At 41.5% G+C, this 14135-nt stretch overlaps 1 protein-coding gene across 1 annotated transcript in view; it reads right to left on the minus strand.

The window, feature by feature from the left end:
- Positions 1-14135, minus strand: part of RETREG1 (reticulophagy regulator 1) — a 150737-nt gene that overhangs the window by 73230 nt on the left and 63372 nt on the right.

Genomic DNA, 14135 nt, shown 5'->3' on the forward strand with positions numbered 1-14135 from the left:
TGTTCCACTTCCACATGGGGAGGTACATCCATAAAGGGGGGTACCCGAGGGAGGAAGGAGGGCCTGCATTTATGGCCTGTTCAGAGGAGCCTGGAGGAAATAAACAAGTTATTTTGCTCCTCCACTCATGTGCTCTGACCCGAAGCCAGCAGGGAAAGTCCTTAGAATTCAGTGACTAATCAGATGATGGGCCATGAAACACACCCCTGAATGTCATCAGAGTCCAGGCATTTGCACCGGGAATCCAGAAATAAGCTGTCACCAGAGGGACGTGTGCCCTCTGGAAATAATTTCCAGAACATGTTTCGCAATCCCGGGCCCGGTCAGTCGGAGCGAGCCAGGAGACAAGGAAAGGTCAAAACGCAGCCCCTGATCCCACCTTGCCCAGCCTCATCTCCTCCTGCTCTGCACTCTCCTCCCGCCTGGCTCCCTGCACAAGCTGTCCCATGCTTGCTGCTGCATCTGAGCCTCCCAGTCCTTTCCAATCAACCACCAGGAAAGCCAAATGTCCCCGTACCGGGGCCCTGATATGACTTCACTATTGCTAAGGGCAGATCTCACGCCGCTGTCAGGAGACACTGTCATCACTTCCTTGACTAGCATTGAACATGTTTTGAGAAACTGTCAAAAATTAATGAGTAGTTTATTCACCAGATGTTTAGATGTCAAATAATGCTGGGACTCAATTCTGCACTTATCAAATATAACTGAATTGAATGACATGTTTTAAAATAACTTTTCTTTTTAAATATTGTCTTGGTGTAGAAAATGGAAATGACATTTTTAAGTGAACAGATAAGAATTCCTCCTGAAGGAAGTGCATGTTAAAATAATCTTCTAAAATATAAAGCTTACCATGATTTTATTTATATTCTTGAGTGCTTTCTGGTTAGGACAAAGGATTTGGCTACTGATAGGAATACAGACACTCAGTGAGTAGATTTCTCAAAATCAGTACTTTTGGAACCCTTTTTGATGGAGATCTAGGAATTCAAAGTGAATTTCTTTTTTTTTTTTTTTTTTGAGATGGAGTTTCGCTCCTGTTGCCTAGGCTGGAGTGCAATGGCACAATCTCGGCTCACTGCAACCTCCACCTCCCGGGTTCAAGCAATTCTCCTGTCTTGGCCTCCCGAGTAGCTGGGAGCGTACAGGCATACGCCACCACGCCCAGCTAATTTTGTATTTTTAGTGGAGATGGGGTTTCTCCTTGTTGGTCAGGCTGGTCTCAAACTCCCAACCTCAGGTGATCCACCCAACTCGGCCTCCCAAAGTGCTGGGATTACAGACGTGAGCCACCACGTCTGGCCAAAGTGAATTTCTTAATCCAAGCCTGGATTCCCCAGCTAAAAACTACCAATAAAACAGGCTTTTATACAGCAGTTGTATTTCCTACGGCAATGATCTCTATCCTATTGATGCAGTTGAAGGACTTGTAAATTGCCTAACAGCAAATCAATTATCCTTATTAGCCTTGTTTATTGAGCAGAATCATTGATCAAGTCAATAACTAATAAAGCGACGAGTGGGGTAATGTCACACAGGAATATCCCCCTTCTGCAAACACAGGGCAGGGCTAAGTAATGGATTCCTTTCCACCATGAATTCAATTATTATAGAAAGGATCTTAAAAACTGAGAATCTCAAACTCTCTGATTCTGAAAATTCACACATATACCAGTGAATGATTCACTTCACCACTGTAAGAAAATCCAATCTGGGAAAAATGTAGACTTGGTAGTGAGTAATTTGAAATGAACAGATGATTATATAAAAGGGACAGGAAGGAGAAGAGAACACGGTGCCTGTTCCATCCTAACACGGGTGCTGGGCGCTCCACATGCATCAGCTCACCCATCCCAGAAGAACCAAACAGGAAACGACAGGTCTCCCTCACACCAGCCACAGGCCTCCTAAGGACCTAAGCACCGAAGGCAGCAAGAAGAGGAGAGAGAGACATATCATGAAGACGTGTTCAGTGGCTGGCTAATTTCTCCCATGCATCTTTTCCACTATGTCTATGTTAATCATGGGGACTGGGGAGTAGAATAGTTGTCTAATGGGTTATTCAGGCCAACTAGAGAGGGGAAAAGCATGGATTCAGTCAATTGACAGGTAAACAAGTACTTATTATGTACCAGCACCGTCACTATGCTTGAGAGATTCCAGAAGGAATCCCACCTTGGTCACCACACTGCCCCAGACCTTACTCATTTCAGGAAACACAACAAATAATCACACTTTTTGTCATATTTAACTAGTACTATGGTCTGAATGAATGTATGTGTCCCTCCAAAATTCATGTTAGAACTGAATATCCAATGTGTTAGTACCAAAAGACAGGGTCTTTGGGGAAGTGATTCAATCATGAGGGCAGAACCCGCAACTGACTGTCAGTGCCTTGATCTTGGATTTCCCAGCCTCCAGAACAGTAAGCAATAGATTTGCATTGTTTATAAATTACCCAGTCTAAGGTATTTTGTTACTGCAGCCCAAATGGACTAAGATAATTCACTAAAACAAACTGCCTCAATTTCACATTTGACTTTGCTCTTAGAAATACAGATAGAAGATGGGTGCAGTGGCTCATGCCTGTAATCTCAGCACTTTGGGAGGCAGAGGTGGGCGGATCACAAGGTCAGAAGTTCGAGACCAGCCTGGCCAATATGGTGAAACCCTGTCTCTACTAAAAATACAAAAATCAGCTGGGCGCAGTGGCGGGCACCTGTAATCCCAGCTACTCGGGAGGCTGAGGCAGGAGAATCCCTTGAACCCAGGAGGCAAAGGTTACAGTGAGCTGAGATCATGCCACTGAACTTTAGCCTGGGCAACAGAGTGAGACTCCACCTCAAAAAAAAAAAAAAGAAAGAAAGAAAAAAATACAGATAGAAAGAAATAACATCCAGGTTTTAAAATAAAACCTAATCTCTACATCTATGGTTGAAACAACTAAATGAGAGGTTTTAGTCTTGTTTCCTAAGAGAAATTACACAGGAGGCAATAATGTGTTTATTTTATTAATACTTGTGTTCAGGGGCCACTATGTTCTAAGGCTGAGGGCAGAAAGGCATGGAGTCTGAAAAATAACTTTATTTCGGTAGATGTGATAGAGAATAAACTGTCTACATTTAAAGCAGGAAAGTTGGTGAATTTTGAAAGATATTTACACCCTTAAAACCACCACCACTACTAAGATGTGGAACATTTCCAACAGCCACTATAAATATACCCGCTCACCCTCCTCATCTCAGGCCCCTCTGCAGCCCCAGGCCACCACTGCTCTCTCTGTCACCACAGATTAGTAAAGGCAGGAACTTTTAAGGTGGGGTTTTCTAGGGAAAAACAAAAACAATACCCCACCTGACTTCTGCCTGAAGGCTTCTCAGCTGAGGGGAGGTTACAGCATGTATATGTGTCATTTGCTTATCTGTATACAACAGTAGCAAGTGACAGGGCTTTTGATAGTCATAGACCTGTTTTCCTCCAAGCAACCATAGACAACAGAACCTGTTTTCCTCCAACCAACCACCCCACTGCAGTCTCTGTTTTTATGACATACAAACATTGCAGCCCAGAGCCATCCCTAAGAAAACACAGCTCATAATCCAGGTCTACACTTGTCCATCTGTGTATCAGGAATCGATAAGGCATCTTTAAAGAAAAATTAAATAAATAAATGTAATACATTACCCTCAAAAGTCAAAGGGGATGTCTCAGCAATGTGAAAGGATGTCAGAACTAGCTCTGGAATTAGCTGCAGACAGTTCCATGAAATGCCTACTGACTTGTTAACAGAACAGCCACTACCTCTATGGTGCTTTCATTCATGTATTAGTGCTCATCACTGGATTTGCTTTTATTTTAAACAGCTTTATTGATGTATAACTGACCTACAACAAACCGTCCATAAGGTTTAACATTTGATAACTTTTGACATTGGTATACAGCCATGAATCCAGCAACAAAATCAATATAACCAACACCACCATCACCTCCCCTAGTTTTCTGGTACCCCTTTTAATGCTTCCCTGCACCACTCCTTCCCTTCCAAGACAAGAACTGGTCTGCTTTGTCGCTGTAGATTAGTTTGCACTTTTAGAATTTCATACAAACGGAATCATACAGAATGTTCCCTTTTTTGTCTGGCTTCTTTTATCCAGCATAATTATCTTGAGGTTCTTTCATGTTACTTGAGTTGTATCAATAATTCACTCACTTTTATTGTTGAGCAGTATTCTATCATATGGATATATCACAATTTATTTACGCACTCACACCCGCTGACAGATAGTTTTGGCTATTACAAATAAAGCTGCCATGAACATTTACATGTGGACATGTTTTCATTTCTCTTAGCTAAATATCTAAGAGAGGAAGTTGCTAAATCACATGGTAGTTGTATATTTATCTTTTTTAAAAAACTGCCAAACTGGCTCATGCCTATAATCCCAGCACTTTGGGAGGCCGAGGCGGGCTGATCACTTAAGGTGAGGAGTTCCAGACCAGCCTAGCCAACAAGGTGAAACCCCATCTCTACTAAAAATACAAAAATTAGCTGGGTGTGGTGGTACACACCTGTAATCCCAGCTACTTGGGAGGCTGAGGCAGAAGAATCGAACCCAGGAGGCAGAGGTTGCAGTGAACTGAGATCGCGCCATTGCACTCCAGCCTAGGCGACAGGGCGAGACAGTATCTCAAAAAAATAAATAAATAAACTGCCCAACTGTTTGAGAAAATGGTTATACCATTTGATAGTCATTCTCTCCAGCAATATATAAGAAGAGTTCCAATCACTCCACATCCTCACTAACACACTTGGTATGGCCAGATTTTTTTCCATTTCGTCCATTCAAATAGGCGTAGTGGTATCTTATTGTGGTTATAATTTGCCACTTACACTGACTAATGATGTTAAGCATCTTTTTATGTGTTTATTTTCTTTGTTGAAGTATGTGTTTAAATCTTTTGGACTTTTTACGGGTTTATTGCCAAGTTGGTTGTTTCTTGAGACAGAGTCTCGCTCTGTCACCCAGACTGGAGTGCAGTGGCGCCATCTTGGCTCACTGCAACCTCCACCTCCTGGGTTCAAGAGATTCTCCTGCCTCAGCCTCCTGAGTAGCTGGGATTACAGGCGCCCACCACCACACCTGGCTAATTTTTGTACTTTTAGTAGAGACGGGGTTTTGCCACGTTGGCCAGGCTGGTCTCAAACTCCTGACCTCAGGTAATTGGCCTGCATCGGCTTCCCAAAGTGCCGGGATCACAGGCGTGAGCCACCACACCCACCCTATTGCCAAGTGTTAACAGTTCTTTATACATTCTGGAAAAAAAGTCTTTTATTGGATATATGATCCGCAAATATTTTCTCCCAATCTGTGCCTTGACTTTTCATTCCCTTAGCTATGTCAGTTAAACAGCAAAGGTTTTTCATCTTGATCAAGTCCAGTCTATCAAATTTTTCTTTTGTGGATCATCACAATAATACTGTATCTAAGAAATCTTTCCCCAACCTGGGGTTATGAAGACTTTCAGCTGTGTTTTCTTCCAGGAGTTTATGGATTTAGGTTTACATTTAGGCCCATGTTCCCTTTTGAGTTAATTTCTGCATGTGGTACAAGAGATGGAGCAAAGTTCATATTTTTGCATATGGGCATTTAATTTTCCTAGAACTATTAGTTGGAAAGGTGATCCATCCTTTTACCAATGAGCTGCCTTTGAACCTTTGTTGGAAATTAGCTGTCATGCATGCATGTGCCTATTTCTGGACTCTCTACTTTGTTCCACTGATCTATTTACTGCACTGTCTTGATGACCACAGCTTTATAATAAGCCTACTCACTTTGTTTTAGCCAAAAAGCAAAATGAGGCCTAGAACACTGAACTGCTTTGTTCAGACTCCAAAGTTTCTTCCACTGGGGCCACATTATCTCCTAAGGTTTTACTCTTTTACAAGTAGGAACAAAATGTATGCCAAGAAAATAATTAGCTTATGTGACGACATATGAAAATATATTTTACTAAAAATACAGCCTTATTTTTTGCAAGGAAAGCAAGCTTCAAATCAATTAAAAATAAGTTTTGAACAACAGCAAAGCAACACATTTCAGTTGCAAAAGCACAGCTCTCCCCTCCAGCAGGTGGAGAGTCCTGGGAATCAGGGCTACTTCCAGCTCGGGTCCCCCCACGAGCTCTGCCAGCTCCAATCCTCAAATACTGAGGATACCAACATTCTACGTGTTTCCCCATTCTAGCAATGTGATGAAAACATTTTAAAATTCTTGTTTTAAATTCCTAACCATACCTTTATTTTCCTAAGTATTGTTTAAGAGCTGTTTAACTGTTTAGAGTATTTAAGAGCTAAATACTGTTTAAGAAGCTATGTGCTGGGGAAAGATACGTACTGTTTGATATGGGATATGGTAGAATGCTGAGGTGAAGCCCATTGGTGTTAGAGGGGAGGCAGGCAGGAGTGAAACCCATCAGTCCGGCCAAGTCCCTTAAGAAAGCTTTGGTGTCCTTGTCTTTGAAAGGGGGCTGCTAATTCCTGCCTCATGGAATTGTCTTGAGGATAAATTAGGTAATATGCAGAAAGCATTCAGCACAGTGTCTGGCAAACACTAAGCACTAAGAGAGGACAGTTAATTCACAGTTTATCAGCAGCAGCAGCAGCATTGTCCACTATCTTCCCCTTCCCTGGGTGCCCCTCACTTGACTCCAAGTTCCCTGTCAGCTTCCTTTGATTCCTGGGAGGCTTTAAGTTGCTTCTGTTCCTAGGAACATCTTAGTTCCTATTCCTAGCATTTCTTTCTCTCAGCTTCCATAAGATGCCCCAAGTCCAAATAATAATTCCTCCTTTATTTATGCTAGACCGAGGGCGTTTCTGTCTGCTGTCAGCACAGAAGCTTCCTCAGAAAGAAGAGTAAATGAGCTCGTCAGAGTCACTGTTCCACGTGTCCAGGATGCTTCTCCTCCAGGGCACTGAGCACAGTCACTCCGGGTAGCCAGGGAAGGAGAAGGCGTGCTGGACGGGAGGCAGTGCTGGGTTACAAGAGGCAGCATGCCGTGCAGATGTGAGCTAAACCCCTTCTCCTTCTGTGAGAGCATCCCAATTTTATGCCTGCACCAGTCATAAAAAGCAAAGAGGTGAGATACAATGATTGAAATCCCAAGAAAGAAACAAATACGAAAAAGAAAACAATTTCCTTTGGTAAATCTGTTTTTCCACTGCACAAATCTTGAAATTTTATATTCTTTTTTTTTTTTCCTTATACAGGGTCTCTCTGTATTGCCTAGGCTGGAGTACACTGACATGAACACAGATCACTGCAGCCTCAGATTCCTGGGCTTGAGTGATCCTCCCACCTCAGCCTCCCAAGCAGCTGGAACCACAGGCGTGCTGCACCACCATGCCCAGCTAATTTTTCATTTTTTGTAGCAACTTGGTCTTGTTATGTTGCCCAGGCTGGTCTGGGACTCCTGGCCTCAAGCCATCCTCCTGCCTTGGCCTCCCAATGTGTTGGGATTACAGGCATGAGCCAATGCACTGGGTCAAAATTTTATATTCTTGAGATAAACATGTGACTTTAGAAAAGAGGAAGTCATTAGAAGCAACATGTTGGCCGGGCGCGGTGGCTCAAGCCTGTAATCCCAGCACTTTGGGAGGCCGAGACGGGCGGATCACGAGGCCAGGAGATCGAGAGACGATCCCGGCTAACACGGTGAAACCCCGTCTCTACTAAAAAATACAAAAAAACTAGCCGGGCGAGGTGGCGGGCGCCTGTAGTCCCAGCTACTCGGGAGGCTGAGGCAGGAGAATGGCGTAAACCCGGGAGGCGGAGCTTACAGTGAGCTGAGATCCGGCCACTGCACTCCAGCCTGGGCGACAGAGCAAGACTCCGTCTCAAAAAAAAAAAAAAAAAAAAAAAAAAAAAAAGAAGCAACATGTTGCCCCAAAGACGCTTTGAGAGTATAAATAGGAGACACTATACTTATAACAGGTGGTTAGAAAACAGGAATAAAATAGGGTGCTGATTCAATACAAATAAAAATTGGTGCCAGATTCCAATTTTGAAATACTAATCAGTGTGTACAAAATAAGTGTGGTGGCCTTCTTCAGCCATCCCTCCCCCTCCTACCTTTTTCTTGCTTTGTCTTAGAACCATCATTTCAACGAGCAAAACAGAAATCGATCTAAATATAACCATGGACTTGTTCCCTTCGTGGCCTGATGAACCAATGAAAACTTCAGATGATGATGTAATACAGCTATTTTTATTCTGGTGGCACAGACTCTCTCTTTATGTAGAGCAAATAGCAACAGAATCTCTTTAGAATTACTTTAAAGGTGATTTCCACAGCTTCAAAGCCCAAAAATTGACAACTCTCTTGTTATTTCTACCACCTCTCTGATATCAGAGACCTTTTCCCCATGTTCTGACATCAAAGGAAATACAACAAAATCTCGACGCAATGTGAGGGACCGTGCTACAGGTCTGCCTTCTGCAGAGGGGGTGTCTAATAAATAGTGGAAATCTACAGCTCAAGACACCTACAGGGAAGGTGGCCCCAAAGTTTAAGCAGGAATCTAAAATAGCAGCTTTGTCAGAGACCGACAGGGTGACTGTGGAAAATGTCACCTTCTTTCTCAACTCACAACCAAAGTGTTTCATACCATTACAAATATCACAAGAAATTCAAGGGAAGAATTTCAGCGTCAGGCCCAAGATAGGAGCTATTTTATCTGGGGAAAACATAGATGACTAATGAACTTCTGAACAGAAAACAGGCGTATTTGGTTTCTTCCAAATAAAAATAAAACCTTTGGTACATTCTACACTCCATTTCAACCATCTTCCCGCAGAGCCTGGAACTGTTGGTGCTCTTTTGTTGAAAACCATGAGTATTAGTAACAATGAGAATTTAATTTATGACCCAAAAATAAATAACTGATAGTGTTTCAGCAGCATTGATTTAGGCTGCAGAAACAGGTGGGAGATTTTGCCAAAGAATATATCTGACTCTTCCAAGATCCCCTTTCAATGTGTACAATGAGGTCCTTCTATAAATACAAAGGTACATGATGTGTTCAGAGTCATATAATGGCAGGTTTTACAAACCCCTTTAGCTCTGAATATGTGACCATGCACACATACACCACTTTAACGTCAAATCTGCCAATAATTTTATAATCTGACATTATTTGTGGGTAAAACGGTTTCACCCACATTATTAGTGGGTAAAACTGTTCTGATTTTGAAAGAGGGAGAAATAATCAGGTATTGAATAAATTCTTTGAAATTAATGCTGGATAAAATTAACAATTATGGTTAAAAAAAATTCAAGCAACACAAACAAAACACTGAGGGTTAGAAAAAGGTAAAGTAGCCATCTTTAAAAATAAATGGGGAGATTGGACTTACAAGGTTATATCCTTTAAGTACATAAATATGTATATCGACACATCAAAAACTATTCTGAAGAGCTTTGAAAGACACTAAATACAAAATAAAAATACACAACTCTATGAAATAAAGAATTCCTACCTAATAATGTAAAAAAATTAATATCAGATTAAATTATAAGACTCAGTTCTTTACTCTCTTATAGTAGTGTTAGACGTCCATACCCTCACCATGGCCTTGTGTGGCCAAAGGTATTTTTCCCGTCTTGGCTTTGGACTTGGTCATGTAACTTGCTCAGGCCTCCTGGTTATCAGCAGGCGAAGGCGTAAAATGTGCCTGAGTTACTGGGTTTGTGCTCTTATGCCCCTCCTGCCTTTGTCCATGAGAATAACACACTTTAAGTTGCCTCTGGTCCAATGAGGCTGAAAGACTGTGGAGTAAGCTTGGACGCAACCCAAATCTTAAAGCCAAGTCCAGCCTAAACTAGCTGAATCCCAGCTGATCCACAGAAACATAAGCAATAAATAAATGTGCATTGTATGACACTGAGATTTTATGCTTGTTTACTGTAACCCAGACATACCTGGCCATATTCAGTCCTTATGCAATAAAAAGAAAAGTACAACAAATGAGGGAGTCATAATGTACTCATTAATCTGGTTTCTGTTTGGTTTCCCATGAATAGCTGATTAAGAAAAATGTAAAGGATCTTCAGAATACTGTGTTATAACCGTCTTGACTGAAAATATTTTACACAGGTCCACCTTATTATTTTGTCTGGATCCTCTCCTCCTATAACATAAATGAGGAGCCATAATCAATCAGACACCAAGGTAGTGAGGGGAGGGCGATCAGGACTGCTTAGCAGAATTGTGAGAAATAAATACCTGTCATTTAAGTCACCCAATCTATGGTATTCTGTTATGGCTGCCTGAGCAGACTAAAATCAAGTGAATCCCAGGCCAAGAGGCCATGCAAAATCTAGGTAGTGGGTACCAGCAGTGTTACTGACAGCAGCAGAGCTGAAAATCCTGTCCAAGCAGCCTCATCATTTTCTCACTGGCCTCACCCTATTTCTCAAAACCACTTGCTTACCAGAGAAGAGCTTTTTTTCAATTCCAGAAATCAGTTGGCAGTATTTAGAGGAAAAGCTTTCTCTTGAATTTAGCTACCTTCCTGATGTTGATTAAATTATCAATCCCATATTCTAACCAGTTTGAGGAAATTCATTTATTACAAGCTGTGTATTCCTTCACTGTTGGAGGACTGTCATGCCTTGATTAAAGAACAAGACAAATTTATAAGCAATGTCTAGCTAACTTTCTAAGTGCTCTACACAAAAAGCACAAACAAACTCCTCAAACCGGGATCACTTCCCCCCTACTTCTACTAGGGAAGTAGAAATGGTCCATCTCAATCACCTATGTATTTATTGAACCACTCATATATTAATATAAGTAAAACTGTGGAGAAGGATGGGCTTTTCTACTCCTGTTCAATAAAAACTTGAGATAGTCCTACTTTGACTCCCTAGATCAGTTTCAGATACATTTCTCAATTTAAAAATACAAGTTTCTGTTCCATTTAGACATTCTCTCAATTACTGAGTCTTCATTACATATTCCAAGCATGATACATCCATTAAAAGCCCTTGGAAGCAAGATGATTTCATCCAAACTTAGCCTCAGGGGAAAAAGGTATTGAAATGTGCAATTTATTCAACATAAACAGCAGTTCTGACTTGAGGATGTTCAGCTTAATAAGCTATGGAATTCAGTTTTCATTCCACAGCAGATGACTCCTGAGTCACGATTGAAAATATCATTCATTTTAATAAATATTGTAATAACTGACCCCCCAAAATAAGGAAAACATCAAAAGCAATCTAGAACATGTATTTTCTGTGTTCGTGAAAATATGATGCAAAATCTGAGGTCTGTAGTCCAGGAGAAGTAAATAGTGAAAGTACTTCTTGGGCTTTAAAGTGACATGAGATGGCTCTGAATGTTATAGTTTAAAAATACTCTCCAAGAATACAAGCCAAATGACTGCAGGATTATAAGTCCTCTCTCCCAGTTGTTCAGGTATTAAAAACAGGCACAAGTAAGAATAGCCTTCAAAAGAACTAATAAACAGCACGTGAGGAATAATGCAATACACCCCAGTGATGATACTACAGCATGTAACTTTTCCTCTTTTTACCAAATACCTCTAAATAATAATGCCAACTTCCTTCCTTCTGCATAGTCCCTCCTCTTTAAAATTAAAAAAAAAAAAAAAAAAAAAAAAGGTGTTAAAGGAAATATGATTTAAATGTCAAATAAAGGGCACATTCTTGGGTTCCTCCCTTAGAAGCAGTGCTCTCACTGCTGGAAGTACCAATGGTGCCTAGAATTCAACTTCCCCAGCTACCATTCCAGCATCTGCAGTTACTTAATACTATCTTCAATTTTCCAATAGAGATTTAGGATGGTGAGCCACGCCCATCATCTGCCCAGTCCACCTGGCCCCCAGACATAACTCTGCCCCCTTGTGGCAGATCAGACTCTCCTGCAAGCTTCCGGGCTGCATGCAGAAAACACTGCCTGGTGGACAAAAGCCATCCAGCCCTGCTGCATGCTTCTTCCTTCACCTACAGAGTCAGCTCTCTCTATTTTGAAAACAAAACCAAACAAGATAAAACCAAACTGCTGCCTACTCAGAATAATCAAAAGACAGGAACAACTTGAATGTCCATCAACTGATGACAAAGCAAAATGTGGTCTATCCAAACGATGGAATAGTATTCAGCCATGGAAAGGAACGGAGTGCTGATAAGAGCTATAACATGAATCAACCTTGAAGATATTATGCTAAGTCATATGTCGTATGATTCCATTTATATGAAATATCCAGAATAGGGCAAATCCATAGAGGGGGAAGCAGCAGTTGTCAGGACTGGGAGGGAGGAGGATATGGGAATTGACTGCTTAATGGTTACAGGTTTCCTTTTGGGGTAATGGAAATGTTCTGGAACTAGACAGTGGTGACGGTTGCACCACCTTGTGAATGTACAAAATGATGCTCAGGGTAAATTTTATGTTATATGTATTTTATCACAATTTTTAAAAATAACAACAAAAACCATGCTACTCCTTTTCCCGGTCACTGTTTCATTTTTCTCCATTCATTTACCAGCAATATTTTCCAATCTGTGATTCACATTACCTACCTCCATTTTCTCAGCCCTCATCTCATCCTCAGGCCCTTGAATTTGGTTTTTTACTCCTAAAAAGCTCCTTCCCCTCCTCCTCCATACACATAAACAAAAACCATGGATAACTGTTTATAAAGGCCTCCAAAAACATTTTTATACAATCCAGTGACTTTCCCTAGTACTCTTACAACCCAGTGAATGCTGCCTCCTTGTCCCTGGCTTCCAAGCATGGCATCTTCATGACTCTTCTTGACTACCTCGGCCATGTTGGTTACTTTTTCAAACTCTCTTATTTCTACCTGCCCAGTGAGGACATTCTCCCAGGCCCATTCTTGGCTCCCTCCCAATAATGTCACCACCCCATCTCACTCTAGCCCTCCTTGTTTCAGTATAAGCTCTCCCACAAATCAGGGTCAAACTTCATTCCTTTCACAGATGGAGACATGAGTTGGAAAAACTGCCCTCTACATTTCCAAATCAAAGCTGGTTCTTTCACATCGTAAGAAATACTAGACTAGTTTCCTATTCCTGTTGTAACAAATTACAACTTTAGTGTCTGGAAACCACAAAAATTCATCATCTTGCAGTTCTGGTGGCAGACTCTCATCTGGGTTGGCTGGGATGCATTCCTTTCAGAGACTCTGGGGGAGATGGTGTCTCCTGGCTTCTTCCAGCTTCTAGAGGCCTCCTGTTTTCCTTGACTCGTGGTCCCTTGCTCCACAGTCACAACCTGCAGCCTCGCATTGTCTCTCTTTGACCTGCCTCCTTCTTAAAAGAACCTTTGTGATGACATGGGGCTACCTGGACACTCCAGGATCATCCACCCATCTCAAGATCCTCGATCCCATCTTCAAAGTCCCTCCGGCCATCTGAGGTCACGTATTCACAGGTTCTGAGTTACGGTATGGACTTCTTTGGTGAGGATGGGATTATTCAGCCTGCCCCAAACACACAATGGTGTGGAAGACATTCTTTAGCAGCCACTGCTCTTGTACACTCTTCTAACAAGCAGGAACCTTTGCCCTCAATATTTAATAGGTCAATTTATACCTGGGAACCAACAACTCACTAATACCCCCTCTTTCCACACAATCACTTGCAAATTAAGCTATTTTCTAGGATTCACAATTCAAGGTGATTTGGAGTCCTCAAGAAAAGGAAAATACTAAGTCAAAAGACTAAGTCAAAGAGCAAGGGGGGAAGGAAAGACTTTGGAGAGCACACGATAAACAACATCCAAAAGACTTTATATAAGACAGTGGATAGAAACAAACAGTAAAAGGGTCATGAGCTCAAATTACCATTTAGTTCTTAGAGACCTCACAGACGCTTAGCTTGTTTGTCAACTAAAAAGCACAACCATTTGTCATTGATTCATGTCATTCATTTGTGAATTTCCTGCCCACCCACACTTACTCTACTGTATTCTCCATCGATCCATCTTTCAATCACTTCTCTTAGTTAGTCCCTGTTAATTTTTTTCACTCCCCCTACTACTCTAACAATATATGAGTATCCATGCATACCTGTGCACACAGGTA

The sequence above is a fragment of the Macaca mulatta genome, chromosome 6, assembly GCF_049350105.2.
Source record: "Macaca mulatta isolate MMU2019108-1 chromosome 6, T2T-MMU8v2.0, whole genome shotgun sequence".
Classification (NCBI taxonomy): Eukaryota; Metazoa; Chordata; class Mammalia; order Primates; family Cercopithecidae; genus Macaca; species Macaca mulatta.